General features: G+C 40.1%; 1 protein-coding gene across 2 annotated transcripts in view; it reads left to right on the top strand.

Moving 5' to 3' along the window:
- The first annotated feature begins 406 nt into the window (after window positions 1-406).
- The window catches only part of LOC149827512 (Ssu72-like family protein), a 28,612-nt gene continuing 8,818 nt past the window's right edge, over window positions 407-20,200 (top strand). The window contains exon 1 of one of the 2 annotated variants that reach the window (XM_090019434.1): window positions 407-766. The gene's annotated coding sequence lies outside the window, so the exon portion shown is untranslated. Of the gene's footprint in view, window positions 767-6,339; window positions 6,471-20,200 lie in introns of those variants that run through there. The other variant, XM_090019433.1, reaches the window with a different exon arrangement.

Below are 20,200 nucleotides of genomic sequence, written 5' to 3' on the forward strand. Positions count from 1 at the left end.
TTAGGCGAATTATTCAAGAGATAACTATGTATATAGTGTATATATGGGCTTGGGATCCACATTTCGGATCCAATACCCAGATAGGATCCATATGAATATAGGTAAAATACCCTATATATTCGTATACATGATTAAATATATATAAAAATATATATTATATGAGTATTTTTTTTAGGGGGTCCACGATTGGATCCAATCCGTGGTTCCATAGCAAGTGGGAGGCAAGGGTCCAAAGTTGCGGTTGGGTTTGGATCCCGAGCCGCAGGTCGCAGACCCGGACCCGGCCCCCTCGTAAAAAAAAGGAAGCCCTTAGACCCGGGTCGGACCCGACCCGGATCCGTAACCCGGTAGGGTTTTAAACCCGATATCGGGTTGCTGTTTTCAAAAGGGGAAAGAAAGGCAAGAATCGTGCCCACCAGAAGGGAGGCAGGGGGTCGGCAGGCGTAACCGAAACCCCGCGCCTCTCGGCAAGAGGGGGGGATTTCGGCGATAAAAGGGAGGTGGAAGAGGGGTCTCACCCTCTTCCCTCGTTTCTCTCTCTCTCTCCCTCGTGTGGGCGTGCAGCGGAGGGCTGAAGGTCGCCGGAAGGCTGCAGCCACCAGCACCCACCGCAGGCTACGGCAGCCCCTTCTCCTGTTTTTCCCCTGAGTGCGACAACCACCGGCGCCGGCACAAAGATCCCCTCCACGACACCGGAGCAGTCGAGGCCGGTGGAATCGTTCGCCCTCTCACGATAGCCGCAACCCCCAAGCGTTGGATTTTAGAGGTACGTTTTTTTTTCTTTTGATTCGAATATTGAAAAGTGCCTAAATCTGATTTATATGATATTTTCGAAGGAAACCATGAATCTGATTTAGATTCACATAATCAACCTATGTAATATTGATATATGCTGGACATGTGTATTTCAGAATTTTTAAACCCCTTTTCTCCTGGAAAAAGCATGCTTGTATGATCGATACACACACATATTCTCTCTCTCTCTCTCTCTCTCTCTCTCTATATATATATATATATATATATATATATATATATATGACAAATCTGTTGCAAAACTGTGTTTGATAATAAATCTGGGTTTTTATTATGCAATCCAGTTTGTAAATCTTTGATAGGATTTAAACCTGTGTCCAGCATGCTTAATCTGATACAAATATGTATCCGATTCAAGAATCGTGTTTCTCATTTGTGTACGCTAGAACTTGCTGTAATAAGAGTCTTATTATATATTTATATTATTTTCATAATGAGCATGTTGTATGTTTTTTTTTCTTTTTCATGAGATTCTATAGGCAAAGGACTTAATCTAGTGTTTGTGAATCTACAAGAATCATTATTCTTTTGCTGAGATCGATTTTGATTAGGATGTAAACCGGGCATACACGTATGTTGGGCCACATTACTGTTCTTGAACTAGGTCTCACGCTGGGCAAAAATCGGAATCTGTTTGAGTAGGATTCGATTTATTTGGCCCATCATAGATCGGTGTGTACCATTGTTTTGAATATATACAAAGTGTATATAGTTTTGATTTTTTTTTTTACCTAACTGAACAAATACAATTATTCTGGGTTTATGTCGGATCAGAAATTTCTGTACCAAAGTTTGTTTTTGCTGCCAATACCTTATTGTGGTTAAGCATGATTTGATCATAGTGTAAAACTGGGAATTTAACCTCTTGTTTATTGTCTAGTAAGATCAGTAAGATCAGCCAGTGCACCGTTACCTTGTGTAGGGACGTTGCAGAAAAAAATAAAATAAAATAAATAAATAAATAAACAAATGGGCACTGTTGGTGTTTGTTTGGGCAGCCATATGTTGGCAGAGCCCAGCCTACTGGGTCAGCTGGGATCGGTTTGGACAGATTTGAAAAAAAAATGTTAAGTAATGAAACACTTGAGGGTTTTTGTTGAATTAGAAAATCGGAATTTTTTTCGCATGTGTTGAATGTAGATTCATAGTTGTTACACATTTCAAAGGAATTTTTGATAATGTACCGGATTATATGGATCTAATCTTAAGATTTGTATACCTTAAATATGTGGTCATAGGTTGATGAAAATTCAGTTTAGTGCACTAAATTCCCAGATTTTTCCTGTTATGAATGCTTTGGTTACGTGCACGTTGGAATTGGAATTCGCCTTGAATAACTATGCATGATCAATATTCAAATGCAATGTTACACATCTTGTGGGCATGTGCAAATCTTGAATTTCTATTGCTATGCTTATGTGCATTGGCATAAGTACTCATGTGTTCTAAGTAGAGTGATTTATGAATGGAAGCGTGCATTTGGCATGATTATATAGAAGCATGCATTGTAGTAAGGAATACATGTATATGAATATTATTATTTCATGCACATCTCTAAATGGGCATTGAAGATTGTGCATCGAAAGACATGTGATATGAACAGAATGCATTGACATGTTTTTAAGCTTTTTGCATATGAATGAATAGATGATCAAGGTGGATCATCATGGGCTGTGAGATGCCTTGAGTCGGTGTGCTCATTGCTTTACTTGTATATGCATTGTAAAAGTCATATTTGACGTTGTGGTTTTAATTTCACTGTTCTATGTTGTCATGGGCTGTGGTCTCGTGAAAAGCTTAGCATGCTGATGTGCAAGCTTATGTTATTAATTCTGCATTTAAATTTGCAAATGTAAAAGAGATGAATTAATAACCAGATAAAATAAAGTAAAGAACAGTGTAATTCAATTTCTCCTTGATGTTCCTGCTTTAGCGTGGGAATCTTGGATGTTGCGGTTTGGGGAAAACCGTGAGGATACAAAAACTCCGTGTGCATTGTTGCCCCTGAACCCGATATTGAGGTTCTTCTCCTGGCCACGGTTTTAGGGAGAGTCCGCCACTTTTCCTGGGTGGGGGGTGTTTTGACACAACTGTTGTTGTTTGGTATACCAATAAAGTGGCGCCAGTGGATGCTGTTTTCCATGGTATCCCCGACTTTGGATGCTGTTTTCCAAGGTTCTGATGGATGGTGCTGTTTCCTGATATCGGTCGAGGGCTAAGTGTGAAACCCGGTAATAAAATACAAATTGTGTGTTAAGCTACCCCGGGAACCCTACTTGACCTCGGGGACTGTACCCATTTGGTGTATCCGTGAGCAATGATAAATTAAAAAGAGTAACTTAAAGATTGTGTATATTTAATAGGCCATGCATATGGAAAGAGGGAATCTTTAATGAAAGATAATAAGGGTTCATGCATCGCACATAAAATCATGCATATTTTTGCTATACATTAGTTCATGCATGTTTACCTATTCACTTTGTTGTTTTATATTGATTATTGCATGATGTTGATCTCTTTTGCATTTAATTGCCCTATCGATTAAATTGTGATCAATGTTACCTATTTCGTGTTCCTTCATGCTTAATGTTTAGTTTAATTCTGTATGAATGGTTAATTGTCTTATGAATTGATTATAATCGTATTCCTCAAAATATTACATGGATCTTATTTATGCTTTTTTCTTATTTGATTCATTAGGGAAACCTGTACGCAGAATTCTTCAGATTTCTGACCCTCTATTTTTAATGGTTTTTCCCAGATACAGGTGATCAGTGAAATTGACTCGTTCTGAGGAGACACGAGGGTCACATTTGCTTCAGATTGCTTCACTTACGGATAGAGTGGCTCTACTGTTATTTTCTTTTAGTTCTTCTTATTTTCTGCAAGTTGTTATTTTACTTTTGACATTGAGTATGAGACTCTTATTGATTCATTAATAAAAGAGTTTAGTTGGTTGGTTATAAATGTAAGTTTGTTTGTGGTGTGCAGTTATCCAACTGAAATTGAAACTGTAAGGACCCCAGGTCTCTGAGATGTTTTTCTGCAACTCTTAGAAAAAAAATTCCGCATTTTTCAAAGGTTTGAGTTGGGGTCGTTACAGGTTTGGTATCAGAGCCACCACAAAGACTTACACTTTTATCATTTTTTTTGTGTTAAATTTTTAATTTTGGTATGTGAGCCCTGTCCGGAAGCGTCTGCAAGTCGTGCCTCGTACTCCAGAGCAGTCTTCTTCACTGGTATGACTATGATATACTTTTATGAAAGTATGCGAACTTCTTATGTGTTTATGGTTCATTTCTTAGTTTTCTCTTTTATGAATTAAGAAAATGCAATGTGCTTGTATCAGTGTATTTATCGTAAATGCGGTAAATATACGGGATCAATCGTAAGGGGGTAGGATTAATACGAGGTCTAAATTTTTATGAAAGAATGTGCATTGTAGATGTCGCATTATACTCGCAAAGGTGCTTCGTCCTCTACTGCTGCTCCCGCAAACTGGCAGGAGCAAAGGGATTTCATGATGGAAGCCATTCATACCATGATCGAGACCATGACAGCTCAGGCGGCACAAACAGCACAGGCGGTGCAAGCGACACAGGCTGCACAAGCGGCCCAGACTGCTGCGCAGGCAGCCGCACAGGCAGCAGCTCGTGACCCTCCTGTCAATGTTGTTTCAAACGCGAGCGGCGTTTCCTTCGAAAAGTTCCTGAAGCTGGATCCGCCAACTTTTTCAGGAGAGGCAAACCCAGAGGCAGCAGAGAACTGGGTTGAGGAGTTGGAACGAGTGTTCGACGTCCTGTCTGTTCCTGAGGACAGAAAGACATCTTTTGGCACGTACCGTCTGAAGGGCGATGCCAAGAAGTGGTGGGACACCCTGCGAAGGGTGAAGTTCGCCGATTGGGATGAGATCCCCTGGGAGACGTTCAGGGAAGAGTTTCTGGACACGTATTTCCCCGCATACGTTGAGGAACAGATGCAACGGGAGTTCTTTGATTTGACTCAGGGAACCATGAGTCTGGTAGATTATACTACCAAGTTTCGGAACCTCGAGAGGTACTGTCCGAACCTCTTCAAGAATGAGAAGGCAAGAGCGTCGAAGTTCGTGCACGGACTAAAGGATGGATTACGAGCTCGCGTACTGTCGGGTCGGCCTCCTACCTTGGCCGATGCGATCGAGTCAGCCACGGTTCTGACCAAGGACTGGGAGAGGTCTAGGAATGTATCACAAAAGGGAGGCACGAATGGAGGGAATGCTTCATGCGGAAAGATGAAGGACCCGCCGATAGGCGAAAAGACTCAGGTTGGCAAGAGGCAGCGAACCCAGAAAGGACGTCATCAAGGTGCGCATCAAGGACAACCTCAGCAGAGGCAACAACAGGGGAAAGCTAAATCAATGTGTCGCAGATGTAATGAGAGTCATCCTCAGGGTTTTTGTTCGATGTTCAAGGGAGTTTGCTACCGGTGCCAGCAGCCTGGGCACATCGCTCCCTACTGTCCAAACCCGCCAACCGCTCAGGGAGGACAACAACAACTACAACAACAACAACAACAGAGACCTCGACAACAACAAGGCCAAAGAAAGACCAATGGGAGAGTTTATGCTGTTACGACCTCTACGCAGAAGGATGAGACTGTTTTGATCGAAGGTATCCTCTTGGTTATCGACCATTAGACTTATGATATACTTGATTTCCGTACTACCCACACTTCTGTAGCCGTTTTAATTTCGAGGACGAAATTCTTTTAAGGGGGTAGGGATATAATAACCATGATTTTTTTTTAAAACTTATGTGATTTGGGCCTGGGATCCCATAAAGGGGTCTTTATATATATATTTATCTTGTAAAACATATATGTACTTATATAAGTGCAAAAATTTTAATTAGGCGAATTATTCAAGAGATAACTACGTATATAGTGTATATATGGGCTTGGGATCCACATTTCGGATCCAATACCCAGATAGGATCCATTTGGATATAGGTAAAATACCCTATATATTCGTATACATGATTAAATATATATAAAAATATATATTATATGAGTATTTTTTTAGGGGGTACACGATTGGATCCATTTGTATCCAATCCGTGGATCCATACCAAGTGGGAGGCAAGGGTCCAAAGTTGCGGTCGGGTTTGGATCCCGAGCCGCAGGTCGCAGACCCGGCCCCCTCGTAAAAAAAAGGGAAGCCCTTAGACCCGGGTCGGACCCGACCCGGATCCGTAACCCGGTAGGGTTTTAAACCCGATATCGGGTTGCTGTTTTCAAAAGGGGAAAGAAAGGCAAGAATCGTGCCGTAGGCACGATTCCTGCAATACCAGAAGGGAGGCAGGGGGTCGGCAGGCGTAACCGAAACCCCGCGCCTCTCGGCAAGAGGGGGGGGGGGGGGGGGTTCGGCGATAAAAGGGAGGTGGAAGAGGGGTCTCACCCTCTTCCCTCTCCCTCGTGTGGGCGTGCAGCGGAGTGCTGAAGGTCGTCGGAAGGCTGCAGCCACCGCAGGCTACGGCAGCCCCTTCTCCTGTTTTTCCCCTGAGTGCGACAACCACCGATGCCGGCACAAAGATCCCCTCCATGACACCAGAGCAGTCAAGGCCGGTGGAATCGTTCGCCCTCTTACGATAGCCGCAACCCCCAAGCGTTGGATTTTAGAGGTACGGTTTTTTTTCTTTTGATTCGAATATTGAAAAGTGCCTAAATCTGATTTATATGATATTTTCGAAGGAAACCATGAATCTGATTTAGATTCACATAATCAACCTATGTAGTATTGATATATGCTGGAAATGTGTATTTCAGAATTTTTAAACCCCTTTTCTCCTGGAAAAAGCATGCTTGTATGATCGATACACACACACATATTCTATATATATATGACAAATCTGTTGCAAAACTGTGTTTGATAATAAATCTGGGTTTTATTATGCAATCCAGTTTGTAAATCTTTGATAGGATTTAAACCTGTGTCCAGCATGCTTAATCTGATATAAATATGTATCCGATTCAATAACCGTGTTTCTCATTTGTGTACGCTAGAACTTGCTGTAATAAGAGTCTTATTATATATTTATATTATTTTCATAATGAGCATGTTGTATGTTTTTTTTTCTTTCTCATGAGATTCTATAGGCAAAGGACTTAGTCTAGTGTTTGTGAATCTACAAGAATCATTCTTCTTTTGCTGAGATCGATTTTGATTAGGATGTAAGCCGGGCATACACGTGTGTTGGGCCACATTACTGTTCTTGAACTAGGTCTCACGCTGGGCAAAAATCGGAATCTGTTTGAGTAGGATTCGATTTATTTGGCCCATCATAGATCGGTGTCTACCATTGTTTTGAATATATACAAAGTGTATATCGTCTTGAATTTTTTTTTACCTAACTGAACAAATACAATTATTTTGGGTTTATGTCGGATCAGAAATTTCTGTACCAAAGTTTGTTTTTGCTGCCAATACCTTATTGTGGTTAAGCATGATTTGATCATAGTGTAAAACTGGGAATTTAACCTCTTGTTTTATTGTCTATTGTCTAGTAAGATCAGCTAGTGCACCGTTACCTTGTGTAGGGACGTTGCAGAAAAAAATAAAATAAAATAAATAAATAAATAAACAAATGGGCACTGTTGGTGTTTGTTTGGGCAGCCATATGTTGGCAGAGCCCAACCTACTGGGTCGGCTGGGATAGGTTTGGACAGATTTGAAAAAAAAATGTTAAGTAATGAAACACTTGAGTGTTTTTGTTGAATTAGAAAATCGGAAATTTTTTCGCATGTGTTGAATGTAGATTCATACTTGTTACACATTTCAAAGGAATTTTTGATAATGTACCGGATTATGTGGATCTAATCTTAAGATTTGTATACCTTAAATATGTGGTCATAGGTTGATGAAAATTCAGTTTAGTGCACTAAATTCCCAGATTTTGCCTGTTATGAATGCTTCGGTTACGTGCACGTTGGAATTGGAATTCGCCTTGAATAACTATGCATGATCAATATTCAAATGCAATGTTACACATCTTGTGGGCATGTGCAAATCTTGAATTTCTATTGCTATGCTTATGTGCATTGGCATAAGTACTCATGTGTTCTAAGTAGAGTGATTTATGAATGGAAGCGTGCATTTGGCATGATTATATGGAAGCATGCATTGTAGTAAGGAATACATGTATATGAATATTATTATTTCATGCACATCTCTAAATGGGCATTGAAGATTGTGCATCGAAAGACATGTGATATGAACAGAATGCATTGACATGTTTTTAAGCTTTTTGCATATGAATGAATAGATGATCAAGGTGGATCATCATGGGCTGTGAGATGCCTTGAGTCGGTGTGCTCATTGCTTTACTTGTATATGCATTGTAAAAGTCATATTTGACGTTGTGGTTTTAATTTCACTGTTCTATGTTGTCATGGGCTGTGGTCTCGTGAAAAGCTTAGCATGCTGATGTGCAAGCTTATGTTATTAATTCTGCATTTAAATTTGCAAATGTAAAAGAGATGAATTAATAACCAGATAAAATAAAGTAAAGAACAGTGTAATTCAATTTCTCCTTGATGTTCCTGCTTTAGCGTGGGAATCTTGGATGTTGCGGTTTGGGGAAAACCGTGAGGATACAAAAACTCCGTGTGCATTGTTGCCCCTGAACCCGATATTGAGGTTCTTCTCCTGGCCACGGTTTTAGGGAGAGTCCGCCACTTTTCCTGGGTGGGGGGTGTTTTGACACAACTGTTGTTGTTTGGTATACCAATAAAGTGGCGCCAGTGGATGCTGTTTTCCATGGTATCCCCGACTTTGGATGCTGTTTTCCAAGGTTCTGATGGATGGTGCTGTTTCCTGATATCGGTCGAGGGCTAAGTGTGAAACCCGGTAATAAAATACAAATTGTGTGTTAAGCTACCCCGGGAACCCTACTTGACCTCGGGGACCGTACTCATTTGGTGTATCCGTGGGCAATGATAAATTAAAAAGAGTAACTTAAAGATTGTGTGCATTTAATAGGCCATGCATATGGAAAGAGGGGAGCTTTAATGAAAGATAATAAGGGTTCATGCATCGCACATAAAATCATGCATATTTTTGCTATACATTAGTTCATGCGTGTTTACCTATTCACTTTGTTGTTTTATATTGATCATTGCATGATGTTGATATCTTTTGCATTTAATTGCCCTATCGATTAAATTGTGATCAGTGTTACCTATTTCGTGTTCCTTCATGCTTAATGTTTAGTTTAATTCTGTATGAATGGTTATTGTCTTATGAATTGATTATAATCGTATTCCTCAAAATATTACATGAATCTTATTTATGCCTTTTTCTTATTTGATTCATTAGGGAAACCTGTACGTAGAATTCTTCAGATTTCTGACCCTCTATTTTTAATGGTTTTTCCCAGATACAGGTGATCAGTGAAATTGACTCGTTCTGAGGAGACACGAGGGTCACATTTGCTTTAGATTGCTTCACTTACGGACAGAGTGGCTCTATTGTTATTTTCTTTTAGTTCTTATTTTCTGCAAGTTGTTATTTTACTTTTGACATTGAGTATGAGACTCTTGTTGATTCATTAACAAAAGAGTTTAGTTGGTTGATTATAAATGTAAGTTTGTTTGTGGTGTGTAGTTATCCAACTGAAATTGGAACTGTAAGGTCCCCAGGTCTCTGGGATGTTTTTCTGCAACTCTTAGAAAAAAAAATTTCGCATTTTTCAAAGGTTTGAGTTGGGGTCGTTACATCCATACCCCATCAAAACCAATTAGGGGTATTTTAAAGCTTGTAATAATTCGAATCCTCAAATGGATCCAAACCGCACAATTGTGGGAACCCATTAAAGATTTGGGTCGAGGGTCATGAGTGTGGCCCATGGTTGCCAGTTGAGGAAGCGGGAGCGGGAAGCGATACGGGAAGCGGGAGCGGGAAGCGAGGCACTTTCAAAATTTTAGGAAGCGGGGAAGCGGGGGACCACTTAGGAGCGATTCGGGAAGTGTCTCGGAAGCGACCTAGGAAGCGTCTCGGAAGCGACATAGGAAGCGTCTCGGAAGCGAGGGGGAAGCGAAAAAAATAAAAATAAAAAATAAAAAATACAAAAAAATTGAAAAAAACAGGGGAAGCGTGGGGGAAGCGAGGGGGAAGCGCGCTTCCCATTAAAGGGAAGCACGTCCCCCATTAAAGGGAAACGCGTCCCCCATTAAAGGGAAGCGCGCTTCCCAAAAAAGGGGGACGCTCTTCCCAAAAAAGGGGGACGCTTCCCCCCACGCTTCGGAAGCGCGACGTTCCGCGCTTCCGAAGCGCGCGCGCTTCCCCTTTTAGCTAGGCGCTTCCGGTAACTCTGGTGTGGCCAAACCAAAACCATACCCAAATTGGGAGTGTTAAAATATATATATATATATATATATACATATATATATATAAATAATGATAATAATAATAAAATCATAATAATAATATATATACATCTAGATCTGCGGTTGGACCCGTATGGGCCCAAATGCATGGGGTTCGTGTGTTGCGGACCCAGTCGAACTGAGCCCGCACCCCACTGGTGCATTAAGTAAAGAAAAACACACACACACACATTTGGACCCGGGTTAGATCCGGATCCGAATCGGATCTGCCAACCCGTTAGGGTTAAAACTCGCATGGCGAGGGGTTTCTTTTAAAACTTCCCCCTGCGTCGCTCTCCCTCTTCCCCCTTCTGCTGGGGTTTCCTGATCAACGCCCTCCCGCACCCTTAAAATCACGCAAGGGTGAGGGGAGGCCCTCACCCCTGCACTCTTCCTCTCTCGTCTTTCTCTCGGCTCCGCACTCCCTGCGTGCGACTGAGCCGACGCTGGACCTCCTCTCTCTCTCTTTGCGTGCGATGTCGGTCAACCACAGTGCTGCCTCCCTCTCGCCGTCGCTGTCGTCGCCAGCAACCTCCCAAGCAACCCGAGCCGCTGCCCTCCACAACCTCCCTGCAACTTTTCCCCTTTGCCAGCTCTGGTGACACCGCTGCGACCTTCGCTTCCCCTTTTTCCAGCAGCACCACCCGACGACGACTCTCCAATCGTTCCATTCCATTCTCACACTCGTCGGTGAGCAGAAGTTCGGTTGCACCCAGATTCACGACAGAACAAGAGGGGAAATCATCAAACAAAGTAGGATTTACTGTTGTTTTCCTTGGCTATGTCATGGTTTGAGCATGCCGTGTGGGTGGCCAAAAATCCCTAACGAAAAAGAGGATTTTGGGCTTATGGTGCTGGAAATCCCAAATCGATTGAGTTGGGGATTTCGGATACCTGAAAGAGGGATTCAATCGAGCTAATGCCTTCCATGTTGAAATTTTTTGTGTGAGTCAAAAATAACGATTGGTTCCGATTTACGAATCCTTGGATTTATGCTAATAGGGTTTATTCGACCGTATAACCCAAATACCTGAGTTGGTGATTTTCGGACAGTATAGTGATACGGTGGTGTTGGGAATGAACCACATTGGGGGTTTGCGATGCCGTGAATCCCCAAACCAAAATTTAAGGGTGTCAGCTGCTATTAATCCAAAAAAAAGCGATGATATTAGTCTCTGTGTACATCAATTTAGTTTGCAATAACTGACACTTAGTCTCTGTATGTTATTACGCTTTTTATTTCATGTGTAAGTAACAAAAATAGAAATTTGGGTCGTTGGGGTTCACATTGGAAAATTCTTCTGCAAGTAGATATTAAGACAAAAATTCTTGACTGAGTGTTTGCAGCAGAATACTTCCGATGAAGTCTACTAACAAAAATTTATGTTTTGCATTTTACCTTAATTCTGATGATTTTCATTGATAAATGGAATGAAATAAATGTGTTGGGTTTTCTCTCCATTGTAATGTTTCGAAATGCTTAACCCTATAGTATTTCTTGTTTTTGCTGCTATAAAAAAAGTCTTCAAAATTTGAGTTAAAATTTCGGGGCGTTACAAATGGTATCAGAGCTTGAGAACAATAAATCAAACATCACGGTTGTGCCACACCCTGCTGTGAGTATAATTTATTTTGTTTTGTTATTGGTTATGTTGCTTGTATATTTCTTTAAAGTATATGGTGTATGTGTACGTGTACTTGTAATAATTGTAAGAATACTACAATTCATAGATTGTAAATATGTGTGTAAATGATATACCAAACACATAAATATTATTGGACTTACTAGATCGACCTGTGAATGCACATGAAATGATGAAATAATTTGAATGTATTAGATACGTGTTTGGACTACTGTGAGCATAACTCGAACTATGTAAAAGTTACGTATCTTGAGGTTTAGTTGATTCTTGATATATACATGATCACATTGTATAGGACTCATGCTTTGGTTACACATGCTTCAAGGTTAAATTTGGAAAATGCCATGTTCCTAGTGGCAATGATATGATGCATAAGATAATATGCTTTAGTATGATATGATTGAAATGCCACGTCATCTGAAATTTTGAAAGCATGCGATATATGCTTAAGTTCAATAGTAAACTATGGTTCATGGAACCTTATTGGTGAAATGTGGATTTCGTGATTTTTAGTGTCCTATGAAGTGATGCAATGATATTGACGATATGTATGCTTGTGCCCATATTGGTGGCTATTGACCCTGAGACTGGTTATTTGTATTGATGCATATATCACCATTTCGGCACTTGTTGATGACTTGTCTCCAAAGGATTATCTGTAAGGGTATGTATGATCAAGATCAGGTAATCCGGTTAGAGTAGTGGATCTCTGTGAGGAAGTACATTGTCCAAGAGTGGGTAGCCGTAAAGACAGTGAATTCTTGTGAGGAAGTGTATTGTCCAAGACCAAGTATACCCTCTAGGGCAGTAATTCTTTGTGAGGTCGTACATTTCTCAGATCAGGTGATCCGACATGGACTTTGAGATTTGTTAAAGAGTTGTGCTAAGCTGTGAGGATTTACTAAGATTGATCGAGGTAGCCACTCATGAACATATAGATATGGGTTTTCTGTCATAGCCCGATTAGCGAATCATAATCATATTGATTTTGGATCTCGATGTGATGTTAAAATTGTGTATTTTGAGGAAAGATGAATTTGTTCTAAGAATAACATCTTGGGCGAAGTCACGTCAAGAGGTCGTTGACCACATAGGTCCTTGGGAAATGAGAACTAATTGAGGTCATAGAGTCTGCTGAAATAATAAGAGCAAAAAGCGATGAGCTGATATCGACAAAAGTCATTAATGAAATCTCGACTGTACTTGATTCAACTAAAGTTTTTTTTCTTCTGAAATTCATTATGAGTTGTCCTGAGCCTTTAAAAAAATTTATATATGTTAGAGAGAGGTCGCAAATGTACGAGCACCCTTGTGAAGATCAGTTACCTTAGGCTATAATCTCTACAGGTAGCTATTTAACGAAATTTTGAGGACGAAATTCTTTTTAGGGAGAAAGGATGTAATACCTGTGATTTTATCGAATAAATAAGCTTGAATCTTTATTTTGAATTTCGATTCCAATTGGATTTGGGATGCATCGTATTACGGATCATTGCATCGAAGTTGTATGGGTCAAGGTATATTTTGGGTGGATCCATAGTAATATTGGACCCAAAGTTTCACCTCATGGTATTAAAGAGAAAAGATTTGGATCCTGGACCAGATTGGCGTATATGAGCCCATGGATCAAATGGATCGAGGATCCATACCCCATTAAAACCAATTACGGGTATTTTAAAGCTTGTAATAATTCGAATCCTCAGATGGATCCAAACCGCACAATTGTGGGAACCCATTAAAGATTTGGGTCGAGGGTCATGAGTGTGGCCAAACCAAAACCGTAGCCAAATTGGGAGTGTTAAAAAAAAATATATATATATATATATAAATAAATAATAAAATAAATGATAATAATAATAAATACATAATAATAATAATATATACATCTAGATCTGCGGTTGGACCCGTATGGGGCCCAAATGCATGGGGTTCGTGGGTTGCGGACCCAGTCGAACTGAGCCCGCACCCCATTGGTGCATTAAGTAAAGAAAAAAACACATACACACATTTGGACCTGGGTTAGATCCGGATCCGACCCGGATCTGCCAACCCGTTAGGGTTAAAACTCGCATGGCCAGGGGTTTCTTTTAAAACTTCTCCCCGCGCCGCTCTCCCTCTTCCCCCTTCTGCTGGGGTTTCCTGATCAACGCCCTCCCGCACCCTTAAAATCACGCAAGGGTGAGGGGAGGCCCTCACCCCTGCACTCTTCCTCTCTCGTCTCTCTCTCGGCTCCGCACTCCCTGCGTGCGACTGAGCCGGCGCTGGACCTCCTCTCTCTCTCTCTTTGCATGCGATGTCGGTCGACGACAGTGCTGCCTCCCTCTCGCCGTCGCTGTCGTCGCCAACAACCTCCCAAGCAACCCGAGCCGCTGTCCTCCACAACCTCCCTGCAACTTTTCCCCTTTGCTAGCTCTGGTGACATCGCTGCCACCTTCGCTTCCCCTTTTTCCAGCAGCACCACCCGTCAACGACTCTCCAATCGTTCCATTCCATTCTCACACTCGTCGGTGAGCAGGAGTTCGGCTGCACCCAGATTCACGACAGAACAAGAGGGGAAATCATCAAACAAAGTAGGATTTACTGTTGTTTTCCTTGTTGGGTATGTCATGGTTTGAGCATGCCGTGTGGGTGGCCAAAAATCCCTAACGAAAAAAGAGGATTTTGGGCTTATGGTGCTGGAAATCCCAAATCGATTGAGTTGGGGATTTCGGATACTTGAAAGAGGGATTCAATCGAGCTAATGCCTTCCATGTTGAAATTTTGTGTGTGAGTCAAAAATAACGATAGGTTCCGATTTACGAATCCTCAGATTTATGCTAATAGGGTTTATTCGACCGTATAACCCAAATACCCGAGTTGGGGATTTTCGGACAGTATAGTGATACGGTGGTGTTGGGAATGAACCACATTGGGGGTTTGCGATGATGTGAATCCCCAAACCAAAATTTAGGGGCGTCAGCTGCTATGAACCCAAACAAAAAAAAAACGATGATATTAGTCTTTGTGTAGATTTGATACCTTTTTCTGTGTTTAGAGGATTTGTAGTTATGATCAAAATCTATAGAGGAGGTGATTTTGAAAGGAGAATCCCTTATGCTTGAATGAAATTCATGTACCTATGTACCTGAATTCAAGAATCCTCTTATTTTGATTCTTTGTTTGTCTTATGATGATCTAGCTGGGCAAGGCTCTTGAACACACGACACCTTTGTGAAGATACCTATGACTGCTATTTTCCTTTTTTAATAATTTGCATGTAGTCATTCCAAAATAAATGAAACTATATAAATTTGTTATTGTAAGTAATTTCACAACTCAATCAGCCAATGTATTTTGCCATCACAATTCAACTTGTTCACGATTCAATAAGACAAGATTAAGGGGCAACTTGTTGAAATTATGTTCCATGTCAACAAATTGTCACAAAGATACGGGTACGACCCAATATGTGAATCGAGTTTGACACGCATGTTCGAAGATTTTTTCAAAACTAAGATACAACATGGATTTTTGAATATTTTAATAAGTACAAAACTATTTTTTTGATGTTTTAATGTATAAAAATGTATTTTCTATGTAAAATATTATTAACAAGTAATAAAATAATATTTTAAAATATTAAATTAATGTTTGTACATGTCATAGTCGTGTCAACGTGTCATGCATGCCCGACTCGTGTTAGTCATGACCAGAGTTGCTAGTCGGAAAAGCGAAAGCGGAAAGCGATGCACTTTCAAAATTTTAGGAAGCGGGAAGTGCGGCATGACTTAGAAGTGAATAAGGAATTGTCTCGAAAGCAAGAAGAGAAGCGAATCGAAAGCGACCTAGGTCCCCTTTTCCTTATATTGAACGCTAATGTAAAAGAGTTGGGTCCTCACCTTAATCCTTGGATCCACATATGATCCAAACCCAGCACATATGATCCAAATATAGTTTTTTTCTGTAAATAGAGCATGTGAGTTCATGCATGATCCCACCATTGACCATTGGAATTATGTTAAGAGAATATTGTGTTATCTAAAAGAAACCATGAATTTTGATTTGTATATAAACAAGAAAAATTCTTTACAGTTGTCTATTTTCTCTAACCGGACAGGGTGTCCTGATGATAGGAAATCAACTAGTGGTATCTCTCTTTTTTTGGTCCAAACCTATTTAATCAAGACACACCAAAGCAGTTGAGTCCGACACCCCACTGGGTCGGGTCCAACACCGACCCAAACTTCTTTTTTGATGTCGGTGAAAGAAAGGCTTGATGTCGGTGAAAGAAAGGCAGTGAGGAAGAAAAAAATGAGAAGGAAGAAAAAAGAGGAGGATGAGGAGAAGGAAGAAGAAGAAAAAGAACGAGAAGTAAGAAGAAGACGAAAGTGGAAGAGGAGGAGAAGGAAGAAGAAGACGAAAGAGGAAGAGGAAGACGGGGAAGGAAAAGAAGCAGAAGAGGAAAGAGAAAGAGAAAGAGAAAGAGAAAGAGAGAGCACACCTGGAACCTTTTTCTTCTTCTTCCAATTTGCTGGGGAGAGAGAGAGGCAGTGGGGATATGTCCCCACTTGGCCCCTCCTTCATTGTCGTCTTCATCTTCTCGTTCTCCTTCGTTGAGAGAGAGAGGGGTTACAAATACCCCTTTCCCTTTTATATTGAACATTAATATAAAAGGGTTGGGTCCTCACTTACCTTAATCCATGGATCCACATATGATCCAAACCCAACCCATTTTATATTAAGGTTCAAGTGAGGACCCTCAAAACACCAAGACCCCAATGCTCTCTCTCTCTCTATATATATATATATAGCCATATCCCTATACCCTAATTTTTTGAAATTTTCGTGCTATAATGGGCTCCTTCTGTCTTACACAAGAATAAGCAATGAAGGGAACTGCTGTAGAATCCTCAATTGGAGGCTGCGGTATCGGGCTTCTCATTAAATACACACCCTAACAATTACTAGGGTACAAAAATACCCATCATACAACAAAGGTAATTTACAATATGTCATTAATACTATTAATGAACATGTGCTTAAATTTGTAATTAGATAAACACAAATTGGGTTTGGATAAGATCCAAACCCAGTTCGTGAATGATGGCTTCTTTTCATCCTCCCTCAAGTTGTACATGGTTTTGAACCATAAACAACTTGCCTTTCAACATCCAGAATCTGTCCTTGATAAGCCCTTTGGTAAACAAGTATGCAACTTGATCAGTAGTCCGAACAAATTCTGGTTCAATTTCCTTCTCTTCGACTTTCTGTCTTACAAAATGTTGATTAATTTCAATATGCTTTGCACGACTGTGGTAGATAGGATTGAAGGACATGTTGATGTCACTTTGATTGTCACATAAGAGAATACATTTAGATATTGATTCTCCTATTTCTGTTAATAGATGTCTGATCCATGTTACTTCAGCTGTAGCAACTGCCATTGACCTATATTCAGCTTCTGTGCTCGACCTGGCAATAGCCCTTTGTTTTCTACTACTCCAAGAGATAAGATTTAGGCCAACGAAAACACAGTATCCTGAGATTGACCTACGATCATCTGGATCTCTTGCCCAGTCCGCATCTATGTAAACAAGTTCATGCATGTGATGTTCACTCATACTCTTTATGTACAAAAGACCATCCCCAATAGTCCCCTTCAAATATCAGAGAATGCGTTTAACAGCTTCCATATGTCCATTACGTGGTTCATGCATGAACTGAGATACCTTATTGACTAAATAGACAATATCAGGGCGAGTAAAGGTGAGATATTGAAGCATCCCTACTATCCTGTGATATCCTGTAGGATCCTCGTACAAATCTCTATCTTGAGAACTGAGTTTCTGATGAAGTACACTAGGCAGGCTTAGAGGCTTACCATCTTTCATACCTACCTTGCTGAGAACATCAATAGTATACTTATGTTGGGTAAGGGTCATGCCTTCAATAGTTCTGTCAACTTCTACTCCAAGAAAATATTGCAGTTTACCAAGGTCCTTTATCTTGAACCTGTGGTTCAGGAGTTCTTTGACCCACTCAGTATGTTCATTGGAGTTACTTGTAATGATTATGTCATCTATATATATCAATAACAAGGTAACTGTGTCTTTACATTTGAATATGAAAAGAGAATGATCAAGAAGAGATTGACTAAAACCATATTTCTCTATTTTAAGAGAAAAACTATCAAACCAAGATCTAGAAGCTTGCTTCAAACCATATATTAGCTCTCTTTAATCTACACACATATTCTTTGGAATTCCCTTCTGCATACCCAGTGGGTTGCTCCATGTACACTTCCGCTTTCAGAGTTTAATGTAGGAATGCATTTTTTACATCCAGTTGACTAATAATCCATTGATTCTCAATGGCCAATGATAGGATGATGCGAGTAGTACCCATTTTCACAACCGGACTGAAGGTCTCATCATAGTCTTGTCCTTGTTTCTGAGTGAATCCCTTGGCAACCAGTCTAGCCTTATATCACTCAATAGTACCATCTGGTTTATACTTTTTTTTATACACCCACTTGGACCCAACCATGTTTTGATCATGTGGTCTAGGAACAATCTTTCAAGTGCCACATTCATGAAGAACCTCCATTTTTTCATTCATAGCTTCAATCCATCACTTAGAATTTGTGGCTTGATAAAATGTTGTGGGCTGATCTTCCTTACCTAAAGAGGTTAAGAAGAGTTGAAAATCCATAGTGAAATTCTCATAACTTACCCATCTATCAATAGGATGTCGAGGTCGAGTGGATCTTCTGGGAACAAAAGAATGCATCTCCTGATCAGAATTGGGGAGAATTCCCTTCTCACGTCGAGAGTAAACTAGCTTTTATATCTTTCGGAAGGCAAGAGAGGATGGGAAATGACACTTTCTTGAGTCCTTTGTGCAACATTAGATATGTTCCCTCATCTCTGTGATTACATTCTGAAGAACAAACATCATCAATACTAGAAAAGAGATCAGAGTGCAACCAGGGATGATAAACTTCAATTGCAGGAAGGGTGTTAGCATTGTGGTCAAAATTCAATTCATTAAATACAACATTCCTGGATATTTCGATACGCTTGCTCATTTGATCATAACATCTATACCCTTTATAATCATCAGCATACCCCACAAATCTACACTTCAAGGCCTTATCCTAAAACTTGTGTCGTATTGAACTGTCAACATGAACATAACATACACACCCAAATACTCGTAAATCATGATAATTTGCATGAACACCATGTAAAGACAAGTAGGGTGATTTGTTTTTCAGGATATTCATAGGCAATTGGTTTATGATATGAACTGCTGAATGAAACGCCTCGCCCAGAAAGTAACTAGAAGGTTACTATCATGCATCATGCTCATTGCACTCTCGACAATATGACGATGCTTTCGTTCAACAATCTCGTTCTGTTGAGGTGTATGAGGGCAAGACACCTGCCTACGTATTTCATTTGTCTAGAGGAAATTAATAAAGTCATTTGAGGAGAATTCACCGCCTCCATCACATTGGAAACAAAGGATATTATCAGAGAACTGATTTTGAACAAAGGAATGAAAATTCTGAAATAATGTTTCAGATTTACATATCATAAAGAAAATTCATGTATTTCGAGAATAGCTCTCAACAAAAATAAGATAATATTTGATGCTAGACATGGAGAGAACTGGAGCTGGACCCCAAACATCAGAACAAATAATTTCAAAAGGTCTTGAAGCTCTTTTATTAATAGAATGAAATGGAAAAACATGACTCTTACATTAAAGACAACTAAAACATTTTTTGCCATTGACACTTAAACTTAGACTTGACTTGAGAATAAGACTGCTTGAAACAATTTTTTCAATGAAACAACTACTATAATGACCCCGACGACCATGCCAAAGATTCAGCTTATTACACTCAGAAAGACTAAAAACATTCTCAGAAGAAACTGAAGAAGTTAATGGTGCGAGCTTCATGGTGGAAGGATTCTCTTGAAACACGTACATATTCCCTTGTCGTTTTCCTTCAGCGAACGTTTTCCTTGTGTGAAGGTCCTTGACACGAACAGAAAAAAGAGTAAACTCAACTAAAGCATTGATGTCATCTATAAGCTTAGAGACAAAAACAATATTTTTCTTGATATTTGGAGCATAAATGATGTTTGAAAGAGCAAGAGAAGAAGTAGACATAGGAATGACAGAGTTTCCAATGTGAGAAATAGAATACGATGGTGAGATCCATCGTCAGTGACTATACTATTTCTACCACATAAGGAACAAGAGTTATGAGCTTACCAGCATCACCAGTGACGAGTGACTGCACCAGAATCGACATACCAAGTGCCCTGATCATTTTGTTTTAAATTCAATTCATC

This window comes from Nuphar pumila, chromosome 10 (assembly GCF_984573655.1).
Source record: "Nuphar pumila chromosome 10, dmNupPumi1.hap1.1, whole genome shotgun sequence".
NCBI classification, from domain to species: domain Eukaryota; kingdom Viridiplantae; phylum Streptophyta; class Magnoliopsida; order Nymphaeales; family Nymphaeaceae; genus Nuphar; species Nuphar pumila.